The sequence below is a fragment of the Palaemon carinicauda genome, chromosome 28, assembly GCF_036898095.1.
Source record: "Palaemon carinicauda isolate YSFRI2023 chromosome 28, ASM3689809v2, whole genome shotgun sequence".
NCBI classification, from domain to species: domain Eukaryota; kingdom Metazoa; phylum Arthropoda; class Malacostraca; order Decapoda; family Palaemonidae; genus Palaemon; species Palaemon carinicauda.
Window position 1 is genome coordinate 52843378 of NC_090752.1, and position 15667 is coordinate 52859044.

Genomic DNA, 15667 nt, shown 5'->3' on the forward strand with positions numbered 1-15667 from the left:
CAGAGAGGACAACGTCCCTGTGGAGGCCGAAGCCAGAGAGGACAACGTCCCTGTGGAGGCCGAAGCCAGAGAGGACAACGTCCCTGTGGAGGCCGAAGCCAGAGAGGAGAACGTCCCTGTGGAGGCCGAAGCTAGAGGAGGACGTCCCTGTGAATGACTATGCCAGTCCCTGTGAATGACTATGCCAGAGTGCGGAGAATGTCCGAGAGGATGATGTCCTGGAGGACCAAGCCGGAGGGGAGGAGGACCAAGCCGGAGGGGACGAGGACCAAGCCGGAGAGGAGGATGTCCCTGTGGACAAAGCCAGAGAGGCAAACTTCTCTGTGGAGCATATAGGAGGATATCCCTGTGGAGGACAAAACCCAAGAGGACAACTTTCCTATGGAGGACGAAACTAGAGAGGAGAACACCCCTGTGGATGAAAAAAGTGAGGTGGTGGTCTTCCCTGTGGTGAATGACATCCCTGTGAAGTTTAAAGAAGAAAATAATCTCTGTGGACTGGGAATTAAGCATGGAATTTAATAATTGAGTAAAATATTTGAATTTCACCATGGTTTTATTATTTAACAATATTTTATTGGTTATGTGGGTAATGATCATTACTTTCATTAAGCACGAAAGTTGAAAAATCTGCATATGAAGTATTTTTGTTGAGCACCATGTTAATTTGTTACTTAAAAATGAAATCTAGTATTATGAAAAGTTTACATTCCAGCGATATATTTTAGCTATTATATATAATTTACAACCCAGGTGTTGATGCATGGTTGTGTAACAACTTCTGTACTGAAAAATACTGGTTTAAATTAAAAAGTCTTGTTTTTTGGAAATACTTCAAGGCCCACACATATACCTAAATTCTACATGATAATCTGCTTTCCAACAAATTGATTCAAAAACTTCTACTTATATAAAACATTTAAATGTTCGGCATTTTAAAATCTGATCACATTTCAAATTAAATTATAAAAGCTTATTTACCATGTTTATCTGTAGGACTTAGTAACTTGTGTCAACTAGTCTTACATGAAAAAAATAAAAAACAATGTTGGACTTAGCAGTAGCCTAAATAACTAATAGTCAATGGTACTACTAAAATAAAATACTATTTCTAAAGCCCTGTCCACATGATCGAGCATGCCCGACGGGCAAATAGTGATACCAGGCCAGTGAAAATGAGGGTTGATGACATCAGAAGCGGGAAAACTAAAGGCAGGGATCTGGCAACACTGTATGATGCCAGATCCCTGTCTGTGGTTTGCCCGCTTCTGACATCATTAACCCTCATTCTTACTAACTATTGTGGTCTGGTATCACTGTTTGCCCGTCGGGCATGCTCAATCGTGCGGACAGGGCTTAAAGATTTGAATTTTGCCCATTATTTCTATACGATCTCACCTAATGTTTAGTTACTAATAATGACTAAGTAATTTGTGTGAATATTCTTGTCTCCCCTTAATGAATCCTTAATTAAAATTTCCATGCCAATATTTTCTATAGCAGGGCTGTCAACAACTCCCAATTTAACTGTACATCTCTTCAATCAACCTAACATTTTATTTCCCATTAAGAGTTGCTCTGAAGTTACTCCATGTACAATAAAATTTATTCTAATTATCAGCTACCACAAACTACCTTACATCATTTCCATATAAAATATTAAGGGCTTAAAAGAAAGAAAATATAAATAACTTACTTAACCAAATTCTTACTAGGTTTATTCCCATCTTTAATTCTTTTTTTAACATTAGAAAAGGGCTAACAAAATTTTAAAATAATTTTTACCTTATGAAAATTGCCCAGTTGAGGAATCAGGTTCACTATTGTCATCATCCATAACAAGCCAGTTCTACAAGTTTATCACTCAGGTATATTCCATACCACTTCAGAAAAGCTTTTCTATATTTGATGTTTTGCTAAAAATAGACTTGGGTTGATGTACTGGCTCATGGTCCATTACCACCACCACCACCACCAGGATTTATATAATTTTTCCTTCAAAAACAGGATCTGAAAATACATAAATCATTACCAATATATTGTGCATACAGCAATGCTTTATAATGCTAAGGATAATTATCTGGTTAGCTTTCATACATCTTTGGTAATTTAAGGCACTTATGATAATATGTAATAAAAAGACAATAAACTAGAGATGATACACTGTACTATACAATACTACAACAATACTACAGGACTGAGCACCCTGCTTCTCATAACTTGCTATATGAATGTGGATGTCATGAGATTCAGGTAAAAAAAATCTTTGCCGGTAAGCAACCAGGGAGAACAACCCACCCTTGTGCAGGGAAGCAAGCAGAGAATACAACACCTATGTGTGGGAAGCAAGCAAGAGCACAACGCCCATGTGTGGAAGGATGCAGAGAGCACAACGCCCCTGTGCGGGAAAGCAAGTAGAGAGAACTTCATCCTTATGTGGAGAAGCAAGCAGAGGGCGCAAAGACTGTGCGGGGAAGCAAAATTTGTGTTCAACACCCCTGTGTGGGAAAACAAGCAGAGTTCAACACCCATTTGCAGAGCAGCAAGCAGAGAGCACAACATTCTGTGCAGCAAAGCAAGCAGAAAGAACCATGCCATGTGCGGGAAAGAAAGCAGAGTACAACACCCCGGTGCAGGAATGCAAGCAGAGTACAACACTGGGATAGATGGCCAGCATTGGTTCAAGCAGGCATTGTGCCAAATAGGTTAACTTCACAAGGAGAACCATATGTAGCAAAGGATGCAAGCAGAGTACAACACCCCTGTGCAGGGATGCAAGCAGAGTACAACACCCCTGTGCAGGGATGCAAGCAGAGTACAACACCCCTGTGCAGGGATCCAAGCAGAGTACAACACCCCTGTGCAGGGATCCAAGCAGAGTACAACACCCCTGTGCAGGGATGCAAGCAGAGTACAACACCCCTGTGCAGGGATGCAAGAAGAGTACAACACCCCTGAGCAGAGAAGCAAGGAGAAAAAACAAATCCCTGTGTAGGGAAGCAAGCAGAGAGAATATCACTGCAGGGAAGCAAGCAGAGAGAGCACTTCTTCTATAAAGGGAAGCAAGGAGATAGAACAACAACCCTGTTAATAGAAGCAAGAAGAAAGAACAACACCCTTGGGGAAGCAAGCAGAGAGCATAATGCCCCTATGTGGGGAAGCAAACAAAGAGCACAATGCCCTTGCAGCAGAGCAAGCAGAGAGTACAACACCCCTGTGCAGGGATCCAAGCAGAGTACAACACCCCTGTGCAGGGATCCAAGCAGAGTACAACACCCCTGTGCAGGGATGCAAGCAGAGTACAACACCCCTGTGCAGGGATGCAAGAAGAGTACAACACCCCTGAGCAGAGAAGCAAGGAGAAAAAACAAATCCCTGTGTAGGGAAGCAAGCAGAGAGAATATCACTGCAGGGAAGCAAGCAGAGAGAGCACTTCTTCTATAAAGGGAAGCAAGGAGATAGAACAACAACCCTGTTAATAGAAGCAAGAAGAAAGAACAACACCCTTGGGGAAGCAAGCAGAGAGCATAATGCCCCTATGTGGGGAAGCAAACAAAGAGCACAATGCCCTTGCAGCAGAGCAAGCAGAGAGAACAATGCCCCTGTGCAAGGAAGCAAGCGAAGAAAACCACACCCTTGTGCGGGAAAGAAAGCATAGAGTACAAAACCCCTGTGCGGGAAAGCAAGCAGAGAATACAACACCCCAGTGCTAGAAAGCAAGCAGAGAGTTCAACACTCCAGTGTAAAGGAAGCAAACAGAAATCAACAACATTGTGCAGGGAAGAAAGCAGAGAAAACAACACCCATCTGATGTAAGCAAGTAGACCACACAACACCTATGTGTGGGAAGGATGCAGAGAACACAACCGTGCGTGAAGGATGCAGAGAACACAATGCTTGTGTACGGAAGGATACAGAGAGAACACCACCCCCTGTTCAGAAACAAGTATAGAGTTCAACACCCCTGTGCAGGAAAACAAGCAGAGAGAACATTATCCCCAAGTGAAGAAGCAAGCAGAGAGAGGACATTATCCCTGCAGGGAAGCAAGCAGAGAGAAAATTATCCCTGCAGGGAAGCAAGCAGAGAGAGAACATTATCCCTGCAGGGAAGCAAGCAGAGAGAGAACATTATCCCTGCAGGGAAGCAAGCAGAGAGAGAACATTATCCCTGCAGGGAAGCAAGCAGAGAGAGAACATTATCCCTGCAGGGAAGCAAGCAGAGAGAGAACATTAACTATCCCTGCAGGGAAGCAAGCAGAGAGAGAACATTATCCCTTCAGGGAAGAAAGCAGAGAGAGAACATTATCCCTTCAAGGAAGAAAGCAGAGAGAACATTATCCCTTCAAGGAAACAAGCCAAGAGAGAACAATATCCCTGCAGTGAAGCAAGCAGAGAGAATATCATCCCTGCGCAGAGAAGCAAGCAGAGAGATCATATCCCTGTGCAGGGAAGCAAGCAAAGAAGAAAACACCCATGTGCAAGGAAGCAAGCAGAGAGAACAACCATGTGTAGGGAAGCAAGCAGAGAAAACAACACTTCTGGTCAGGGAAGCAAGCAGAGAAAACAACACTTCTGGTCAGGGAAGCAAGCAGAGAGAACAACACTTCTGGTCAGGGAAGCAAGCAGAGAGAACATGATCTTTATGCAGGGAAGCAAACAAAGGAAACAACACCCACATGCAGGAAAGCAAGCACAGAGATCATCATCCCTGTGGAGGGACGCAAAATGATAACGCATTATCCCAGGGCAGGGAAGCCAGTAGAGATAACATTTTTGTTCAGGAAAGCAAGCCAAGAGAAAAACACCCATGTGCAGGGAAACAAGCAGAAAGGATCAGTAAGCTGATCCAGCTTACACCTCCGAGATAGCAGAGAACAGCATCCGGCTATGAATTAGAGAAGCACTGTCTTTTAAGCAGTGACAGTGGAACACCCTAGAAAAAGTACCAAACTCCCACCTTCTTGAAGTATAAAGATATAGACATTTTCAAATAGTGAGGAGCTAGAGTACGATCAAGAGGTCATTGAAAATCGCATAATCTTAGCAGCAGCATCACCCTTACTTCTTAGGAATAGAGAGGATGCAAGCCATTAAAATATATTGAATGAAATAATTATTTTTAAATATCATCGTTCCATTTTAAGATCCAGTTTTGAAGGTAATTTGAACAACTATTACATGAAGTGAAAGCTTAAGCTATTATTAAAAGAATTTAAAAACCTTAATAAATTCAATTACTTTACCTTACACAGTTTTGATGATCACCATTCTATTAAGATAGAAATACCTGCAATTCATGTATTTACTAGTCTCCCCCGTACCATTACTTCCGGCTTCCTGTAAAACATCAATTTAACTTAGTTATTTTCATAACTACCTAAAAAACATTCAATTCCAGCAATAACATATTTGGCAGATTTTAATTATTCAATCTATTTGACAAGCAACAAATTAGTTGCATGTAATTTTGGTCAAATATGAAACAGGTATTTAAAGACAAATGAGTCTGATGTAAATCTCAAATGTTAGCACAATAAGACTGATTGGAAAACTTGTGCTACAAGCGTAAAGCTCCTTACCCTTAAGGATGAACATAGCTTCTTAAAAGTAAATGACAAGTTCAAATTAATGATAAGATAAAGATAAGTTCATTTTATTGACAAAGTCATGGATTTAGATTTATTACCATAGTTTTTTTTAAGTAATATGCTCTGTTCATTAAAATATAAGTACTGTACTGGCTTAAATTACTTGCAATTGTTCATTTATTTAATTGGTTGGTAAATTTTTTCAATGGAAAGAATTTCCTTATATATAAAAATAGTCTTATTCTAAAATTTAAAGAGCAGTTAATTCTAAGTATCATTACATTCGTTTCAAGTATTGTAAAACCCATAAAATACCTAAATTTATAGCGACATTAACACTAACGATATCGTGTTAGGCAAGATTTTCAAAAACCGTTCACACTTCGAATTTAATTCAAGGAGTAATGTTAAATCTAATGTCTCAACTTGCATCAACTAGGCTACACATCATAAAAAAGCTTAATTCTGAGCTTAATCTACCATATTCCTGTTGCTAAATAACTCATACAGTCAGTGAATTTTCTAAAATTAAAATTAAACAATGGATATTTTATAGATTTTTTAATTTGGCCCACTTTATGAATCTGCCATTACTTTACTATACATTATGTACGTTGTTCTGCTTCTTCGCGACTGACCCCGTATTTGTAGAGACTGCATATCTCTGTATCAACAACACTTTCCTAAATTAAACGGTTGGAATTTTCCACTATTAAACAAGTTCAGAAGATTTATACAAACAAGCTAACCCAATGTTTAGTTGCTAACATCTTAAAATTCTGCAATGGCAAACTAATTTGTGAAAATAATAGTCCTCCTTTGCAAAACCTTAAATCATTAAAGTTTCCATACCCATATTTTCTTTTGCAGTGCTTCGTGTCAAATCAAATTGACAAAATTTCATCATCTCTCAATTTAATTCAACAAATCTTCGATCAACCTATCATTTAATTTTCCTATTAAGAGTGGCTCTGGTCACTTCATATCCAATTAAATATATTTTGTAAAGGAAATATTAAACATTAATTTACTTAATTCTTATTAGGTTTTCTTGAATTCGTTTCTCACATTACCGTCATACTAACCTTGAAATCTTTAAATCGATTGTTGCCTTATAAAACTGCCTAGTTGAAGTTACAGGTCCACCTTCATCGTTGTCCAGAAGCTACTTAAAGTTTATGCATTTCTATACTGGACGCTTCTTCTACACAGACCAGGATAAGGTAATGGTTCACTGTTCGTTACCAGCAACGAGGAAGGAACCACTGGCCTTTAGAATTTCTTCCTTCGGACACAGTATCTGAAAGTATATTAATCATTACCAAAATATTTAACAATGATTTCTAATGCTAAGGATAATTATCTGGTTAAATTATAAAAACCCTGGGTAATCTAAGGTACTTATGATAGTAATATAAATGACAAAATCAGCAAAACATACATGTTTCCATGTAGCACTACTATTCCTACATTGTTAATGCTAAGAAAAAAAAAACTTAACACCACTTCCATTTTGGAGACATTTTGTAAATATACTATTTTTACACTAGAGTAGTAATAAACAAAAATTTAGTGCTCTGATTAAATGTGAACAAATCCAAATGTTAGTTTCAAATTATATGTCTAGCAGAACCTCTAAATGATTTCAATATTCACCCTCCCATTTTCTTTGGCTCAACTTGAAAAAGGAATCAAATTATCATCATCATCGCTATCACTATCAATCACAATCATCATCATCATCATCATCATCCTAAATGTTGTTATTGTTGTAAATATTAACTAAGCTACAACCATAGTTGAAAAAGCAAGATGCTATCAGCCCACGGGATCAAACAGGGAAAAATAGCTCAGTGAGGAAAAGAAATAAATTTACAAACAAGAGAAGTAATGATAATCACAAACATTTTAAGAACAGTAAGAAAACAAAAATTAGATCTTTCATATATAAACTATAAAGAGAGACTTCTGTCTGTCAGTTTAACACAACATTAGCTGCAGGTTTTAACTTCTGAAGTTCCAACGATTCAACTGCCTGATAAGGAAGATTATTCCACAACTTGATCATAGCTAGAATAAAACTTCTAGCATACTGTGTAGTATTGAGCCTCATGATGGAGAAGCATAACTATTAGAACTAACTGCATACTTAGTAATGTATTACGAATTGGATGAATGTCTTGGAAGATCTAAATGTAAAGGATGGTCTCGTTATGAAAAGTCTTATGCAATATGCATAAAAAATTAGTTGAATAGCTATGCCAGATATTAATATCTAGGTCATGTATAAATTTTATCTAGATCATGTATAAGAAATACATCAGACCATGTTCTTATCCAACAAATTAGGAAGAGATTCAGCAGCTGAAGACCAGACAGAACAATACTCAAAACAAGGTAGAATGAAAAAATTAAACCATTTGTTCAAAAGATTGATCACTGAAAATATGCAAATTTTCTCAATAAGCAAATGTTTGTGAAATTGAAGAAGAAACTGACCAAATGGGTTTCTCAAAAGTAAATTTACTATCAAGAATCCCACCTAAAATTTAAAGTTGTATAGAGTTTAAAGAAACATTATCAATGCCTAGATATGACAAATTTGAAGTAATTTGTATTTTCCTAACTGTACAACTCTGAGCTCTCTACTATGGATACAGTATATTGTTCCAGCACATCTGGAAACTAGCCATAAACTTTTTATGCGAAGTATAACTTCCTGCTAGTTAGCGGGGGTAGACCAGTCACCCTGGAGGCTTTCTAAGGGGACAGGCATTGACAGGATAATCATGAGTAAAAAGCTCAAGTTTGTATAGTAAGGAAAAATACAAGTCACTACTAAATTTGTCATTTGTTCATACAAACATGCAAACCTTTCATTCTTTACCATGGAGACTCGCCCTTAGGTGGGTGGAAGCTCACAACCCAACAGGCTGGAAGTTTGAACTGGGTAATCGTGGAGAACGCGTAGAAACTAAACACTGCGACTTAATCAGCTAAGAATATTGGAGTTGGTAACAGTCATCTTATTTAACCTAGACATTGCCCGACTCCCCCTTGCAGGAAGAACGGGGACACATATTAGGCTACATATTTCAGGCTACACAAGTGAATTGGTTGTTACCTGCAGTCAGAAGTAGACCAGTTTGTTGAGTCCTCCAGATGCCCCAGAGAAAATGAAGGAAGAAAAGGCCAGTCATTCTATTCATTCACCCCATACTAACGCCAGGTAACTTCTACCCTCGACTGACATACTTGTCCTGTGAGGGAACTGAGGTAGCTTACAGCACTAGTTGTGCTGCCACTACAGGACCTATGCAGAATGTATTCAAGTCTTGTGGGTTACGTCTTGCAGGTAGTGGTCCATGAAGGAGTTCCAATGTTTCCAGACACCTGCTTGTAGGACCTGCGCCACAAGAGTACAGTATTTTCTATTGAATGCTAAGGGAATATTAATAACCCTAACACTGTTACCTCTAGTCTACTATCCCTTTGAGGAGAGTCAGGATTCAATGCCAGTTCAATAACCAGAGAATCCAAGCCGAAACCATATTCTTGGCGAATCTCCTTTTTCTGCCTGTGCTTACATTAAGTCATTTGATGAGTGGGCAAGTTCCAATTGTTTGTTTGAGTATTGGCAAAGAGCTTGGGGACAATGTTGACCGTTACTTGCCCCCATCCCCTTGAATGAACTTGTTGACAATATTGGCAAAGGCCAGAGCAAGAAGGAAAACCATATCAAAGGTCAATTCATGATCTGAGGAATGACACAGCAGGTCATAAGGCCTTATGAACCACTGCGTCCACTTCGTCAGCCCTCAGGTAAGCTCAAAGCTCCATATGGAGAGAATTCCATCGAGGGGGAAATGTTAACTCCATTTAGTCTAAAGACAAGGCTCAAGACTAAGCGGTAGCCTTTCACTGCCGAGCTGAGACTGAGCAGTTTCCTCCTCCCCGAGGTAAAATAAGAACTCCGCTATCATAGGGGTAGTGCCATCGAGAGGAGCAAGACTCCTTCCACGACAACAACCACAGAAGATAGCCTACTTTGCCCGAGACAGCGATAGATGACTTACGGAGGTACCCAGATTCTTTTTGCGAATGCATGCGAAAAGCCTCTCAGAGACAAAATGCTGGACAATTTATAGAAGTGATTGCTTTGTGGTATATCCGACGAGAATGTTTGAGCAGGTAAGGAAGGAGAGGAAGCTCTCTCAGTACCTCTGTGAGCAGAAGTAGAAGGTCTGGGTACCTCTGATGATGGAGCTGGAACCGGTTTGTTAACTGCTTGCTTCACCACCCTTTCGAGCTCTTGAAACCATGGCAAGCACTTGGCAAATGATGAGACAGCCACAGGAGCCCCAACAAGCGAGCATTCATAGACATGCTGATAAACACTTCCCTCCCTTGGCGAGCAAACCCAGGTATGCATGGCATGCACAGCCCAAGAAGCGACCCAACCTTCGTAAAGGAGGAGCTCACACGTACACTTCACCAACGTGTGGTGGGCGAGTGCACAACGAAGCACAACACTCTCCAGCCCAACTAGGGCTTGTTCATCCACAACCATTGTAGGAAACCTGCAGGAGGTTGACAATTCACCTTGCGTACTCTTACAAAAGGAGATACAGTATGTGCTTGCATGGAAGTGAACAAGGAAGATCTCGTCTATAAACACTCGCTGCCATGGCACACAAATGTCAGATCAAGCGTGTGCTACTCTGTAAGGGGTAGAAGCACATGGCAATACAATGACCCTAAAGGTTCATACCTCACAAGACACATCGAGACTCATTGTGTCTTAGGGGCACGATGGCAAGGGGTTGAAACTGCAAGCAGTCGGTGGCTGCTACCATCAGAATGCTCAGCTCCAAAGAAATGGAGCAAGGCATAGACTAATCTAATGCATTCTTGCAAGGTACTTACAGGGGAGACCACTCAAGAAAGGAAGCCCTTTCGCATTGGCGAGAAGGATGACCTAACTCAAAAGGGTGAAGGAATATAGTTTTATCTGCTGAGGGAACTCTGTATGCTGAGCAAACTCAGGTTGCCAAGCGTACACAGCATGCCGAACAAGTTCAACCAGCATGCTCAACCCAGGGGATAGTAAACCTGGCTGTGACTCCAGAGAGACCATGTCAGCAACTCCTCAGGTTAATGAGAAGTTGCAGAGGATGCATCGACAAAGGGCACAAGACTTTCTGGAGAGAATCCCACTCCAGTCTCTCGAGGTGGGGGGGGGGGCAAAGGCCATGGCCAACCACTGTGGAGTCAGATGTGCACTCCCACTGTGCCCCAAGCTTCACTACCTTCAAGAGCTGTTCCTTAAACAGAAAACCCAAAAGCCCCAAGGAAGGCTAGCGGACCTAGAAAGGCTAGTTGACCCAGAGTGTTAAAAGAGCGAGTTCCTATGGCCGTGGGCACGACCGCTTCATTAGGGGCCCTACACACCCTAGGGTTGTCTGGGGGTTAAACAGTCATGATTACTACTTTTTCGTCCTCCGGAAGAAACTGAACGAGCATAGTCAGCGGATGGAGAGCCGTAAGGAGAACTCAGGACTTCTTCGACCTCGAGGACGACCCAGAGGGAGAAGAATATCTTTTAGACTATTCCATCACCTACCATACCACTCCCACTGGGAGGATGGCCATTCCACAGGGAGAAGCCTGAGTGCAGGAGTGTTGTCTGCACCCAGGGCAAAGGGAATGCAGATCCATCTTCTAAGCCAACATAAAGGTCCCACAAGAGCAACCTTCAATGCCAGGGCAAACCTGCATAGTAGCAGCCCTCTTAAGACCACACACACCTGCAAAAGAGAAAAAGAAAGCAAACAGTTTATAGCCTATTCTTTATAAGGTTTACAGGAGCGCGAGACAAGGTTTCACTACAAGCCAAAAATAAAAGTCATGTACTGGGCAAGCATGTGAGCAGGGTAGCTGATCTTCTGTCCTCCATAACTAGTGGTAGGTTGCTATAACAAGCGTAACAAATTTATGGTTAGTTTCCACCTATGCCAGAACAATATATCTGTAGTCCAACTGTATTCTCTAGGGCCTGTCACGGCCCTTCCCTTTGATGAAGGGATTATCTAAATGGAAGAGCCTGTGAATAGTGGTTTTCACACGCCCTTGTTGTATACACGACACCCACAAGGTGATCGCGCGAGGGTAATAACTTCTGCATTCCATGCTTTTATCTTTCTCTAGTATATTTGGAAGATTTATATTAGAAAAGTGTAAAGAAGGACCCTTTTCACCGGGCATCACAGGTCTCTCCCCAGAAATAGATTTTTCCTTCGTCAAAATCCCTTAATTGCACCATGCACTAATTTTAGCTAGATCTCTATTGAGAGATTCAGCAACCCTAAATCTGCATTCAGGAAATGGAATTGATGCAAATAGCAGCATCATCTACATATGCAATGAGCTTTCCCAGGCCAAACCAAATGTCATGTGTATGTAGAATGAAGAGAGGCCAGGAACTCTACCCTGAGGGACACCAGATACCACATTCCTATACTCACGAAGGTGCCCATCAACTCTCTGCAATCTATTACTCCAAAACTCAGTAATGTTGCTAAGAAAAGACCCACTCCCAACTGTTGAGCTTGAAAACCAAGGGCCTCATGATTAACACAGTCAAAGACAGTACTAAAATCAAGACCAATCATACAAATTTCCTGACCACAATCAAGGGATTTCTGTACAGAATTGGAGACTGTAAGAGCATCACATGCTCCAAGGTCTTTACGTAAGCCAAACTGCAAACTAAAGCACAGATAATTATCTTCAGCATACCTATTTAGAGGTTTTGCCAAATAATGTTCAAAACCTTTATTTAGATATAGCAGTTATCTGGGTGGTAATTAGCTGGATTAGAGCTACCACAAATAAATATATAATGGAGTAATATTACCAATTCTCCATGTTCTAAAAAAACTATTCTTGCTAATTTGCAGAAAATAACAGAACTTAGGAGTTAAGAAATCAGGAGTCTTTAAAAAAAAAAAAAAAGGAAAAATACAATCAGGGTCTAAACCTCCATATGCATCAAGGTTCATCAGGAGGGTTTGAAATTTCACGAGACCTAAAAGCTAAACTAGTTAGTTTAGCCTCAGGTAAAGAAGGAATATGGAAGATTTAGTTTCTCATTACTCTTACTGTCAAGCACATCAGTCAAGAAGCCTTTCCTTTGGACAGTTGAATCACAAGAGCCATCTGGTTCAAGTAAAGGAGGAACTGTTAAGTCTACACAAAAGAGTGCAGATTTTAGGGTAGCTCACTGCTTATGTTCCTGGGTTCTACCAGAATTTATTAGAATTTTCATGACTACACCTTCAATCAACCTAAAATAAATTTGTAAGTAATTTTTATTTTTCCTAGTATACAAACCTGGAGCTATTTATAGGGTATACTTTCGGCACAGCTGAAAGACGAGCCATGATAATTTTAGTGAGGGATAACTACCCCAAGCGCTAGTTAGCTGGTGGGGTAGACTGGCTACCCCGCTCACTCACACCTCTCGGCTGAGTAACCACTTTGCTTTATGGTAGGACTTCTCGGGGACAAGGTGGCGGGCCAATTTGTATAAATAGTTCCAGGTTTGTATACTAGGAAAAATATAAATTACTTACAAATTTGTTATTTATTCCGACGTAGATACAAACCCTCCGCTATTTATAGGGTGACTTACTCTTAGGAAGGAGGAAGTCCTTACCAACTGGCCTTGGTCATGACCCGGGATCCTAGTGCCAATATGAGGTAATGCACTGATAGCGGCCTGCAGAAGCTTGTGTGTGAGTGGAACTAACAGTGTGGCTTGTCTTTAGCATAGGAACTCGAGTACAGAACCTATTGCTCTTAAAGACTTACCCAATACCCTCCCTCTAAAAGGTATTTGGGACGTAACAAATTATTCTTATATACTTAGGAGGCACAAGGAAAATGGGTCTTACCTGCAGCGAGGTGAGGTCACCTATGCTGAAGCTTGCGGAGCTGTTTTCCCCAGAGGGGAGAAGGTGAAAGGAAGAAAGGAGCCAGGCATTCTTACTCATTCACCCCAGACTAACCCGGGTAGCCTCAGCCCTCAACCCTTTGCTACTTGTCCATCAAGGAGCCTGAGGTGTTTAGACAATTTGTGGTGCGACCACCACAGGACCAATGAAAAAGGTCTCCATGTTCTTGTGGGTTACGTCTTTGCAGGTAGTGGGCCGTGAAGGTCGACTGACGCTTCCACGTGCCCACCCAAAGTATCTACACCACAGAGTAGTTTGTTGAATGCCAAGGACGTAGCCACGCCACTGACGTTACGAGCTCTGGGTCTTAGGATGGAGGAGAGTCTAGATTGAGAGTAACCTTAATTGCCTTCCGTTCCCAGAGGGGAAGGAAATACTTGAGGTCCTCCTCTTGACCTTCCCCATGCTGGTCAACAGTGCCGGCACACGGAGTCGAGCTGGTATCGTTCTTTTAAGGTAACCCCACAGACTCCTCACTGGGTAAAACCCCAATTGATGGGTTTTCGGTTACCGAACGAAGACACTTTATTCTAAATGGGCTGCACCTAGGGTACAGCACACTAGGATTTTGAGTCTTGGCAATCCACTCAGGGACGCCGCTGAGGATTACTTCTCCCCGTCTCCTAGGGTAGGAGACATCAGAAGATGGATCATACAACACACTAACTCTCTTGGTCAAAAGCCCAAGTGAGTAGAAAGGCCGTCGTCCATGTAAGGAAGTGATCTGCTCCTGGGCATAAGGTTTGTAAAGAAGGGCCTTCAGAGACTGAAGGACCCGAACCGCGTTCCCAGGAGGAGGTTGAGATCCAACGGGGGACGAGTTATCTCACACTTGTATAAGTAAAGGCATCGATGGGAGAGAATCCCCTTCCACAACATCAGTCACAAAGGACCGAACACTTCGCCTGGTAGACCAACGCTGAAAAGTGTCTGAGGAGCCTAGACATCATCTCCTTAACTTTGTTGCGAAAGGCCTCTCTGAGAGGGGTGGTGTAGGATCGTCCCAGGCGTGAAGTCGAAGCAAAGTTACGGCTTAGGAAAGTGTTAGCATGGGGCCGCTTGGAAAATTGTGCCGTGGAGGAAGATCCCTCGGAACTCCGTCAGGAGCTGTAGAAGGTCCGGGAACCATTCTGCAGGTTGCCATAGCGAGGTTATTGGAGCTCCGTCAGGGGCTGCAGGAGGTCTGGGAACCATTCTGTGGGATGCCATAGCGAAGCTATTGGAGTCATTGATAAGACCTTGCTTATCCTGACTTGGCTGAGGACTTTTCACCAGACCAAATGGGGGGAAAAAAACAAGGCACACCTCTAGGCCGCCCCACCGATCTTGGAATACATCTTGTTTGAGGGCCTGGTGTTCCGAGACTGGGGAACGGTCAAGTGGGAGCTTGAAGATCAGGGCTTCTGCGAGCATAACCACAGTCAGGGACCTCACAAAAGTTAGGACTTTGTTGGATACAAGATGATTCCTAGACACCAGGAGTCCACTATCTGGGTAGTTTTGTAAGCACATTCCTGTACCAGGAATGACGCGAGCAGATGAGGCCTCGTACTGCTAGATGGTTCTCTAGGATAGGTGAATGGTGGTACCTTTCAGAATCGGGACAACGGACGAGGCTGGAATGGTGCGGCATATGAACCCCCCCCCCACCTCTCAATTGATGCATTAAAGAGAGCATCAGATCCAGAGGGAAGACGAGAAGTCAGGCCTCTTTGCAGAAGCTCTCGTCTGCCACCCATCATCCGCGGATTGTCCAGCGGTGAGGGGGGGGAGTGCATAGCAATAAACACATATCGAGATGATGTCGAGACGTGTAATTAATTGCATGTTCTTGCAACGAAGGGGAACAGCCTGCTCTCCCTCCAACTGCCACTAAACCAGTGTGGTTGGCCAAATAAGACCGATACCAAACGGAAAACCAGTTAATCAGTACAGCTTATGTTATAATAGAGAATCTCCATAGAGATCGCTTTCCGGAAAAGAGACTGTACGGTAATCACCAAACTCGTCCAACCAAACCCAAGAGGGGATTGAGACGAATCTTCATTCTATTGTTTGGGTGGA

The 15667-nt window shown here is 41.9% G+C and overlaps 1 long non-coding RNA gene across 3 annotated transcripts in view; it reads right to left on the bottom strand.

Annotated features, from left to right (window-relative positions):
- Nucleotides 1-328: 328 nt before the first annotated feature.
- LOC137621583 (uncharacterized) overlaps nucleotides 329-15667 on the bottom strand; it is a 53126-nt gene continuing 37787 nt past the window's right edge. For all 3 annotated transcript variants that reach the window (XR_011040257.1, XR_011040256.1, XR_011040258.1), the window contains 4 exons: nucleotides 6674-6888; nucleotides 5244-5337; nucleotides 1786-2010; nucleotides 329-463 (listed from right to left, as the gene is read on the bottom strand). This is a non-coding gene — a long non-coding RNA (uncharacterized lncRNA). The remainder of the gene's footprint in view (nucleotides 464-1785; nucleotides 2011-5243; nucleotides 5338-6673; nucleotides 6889-15667) is intronic.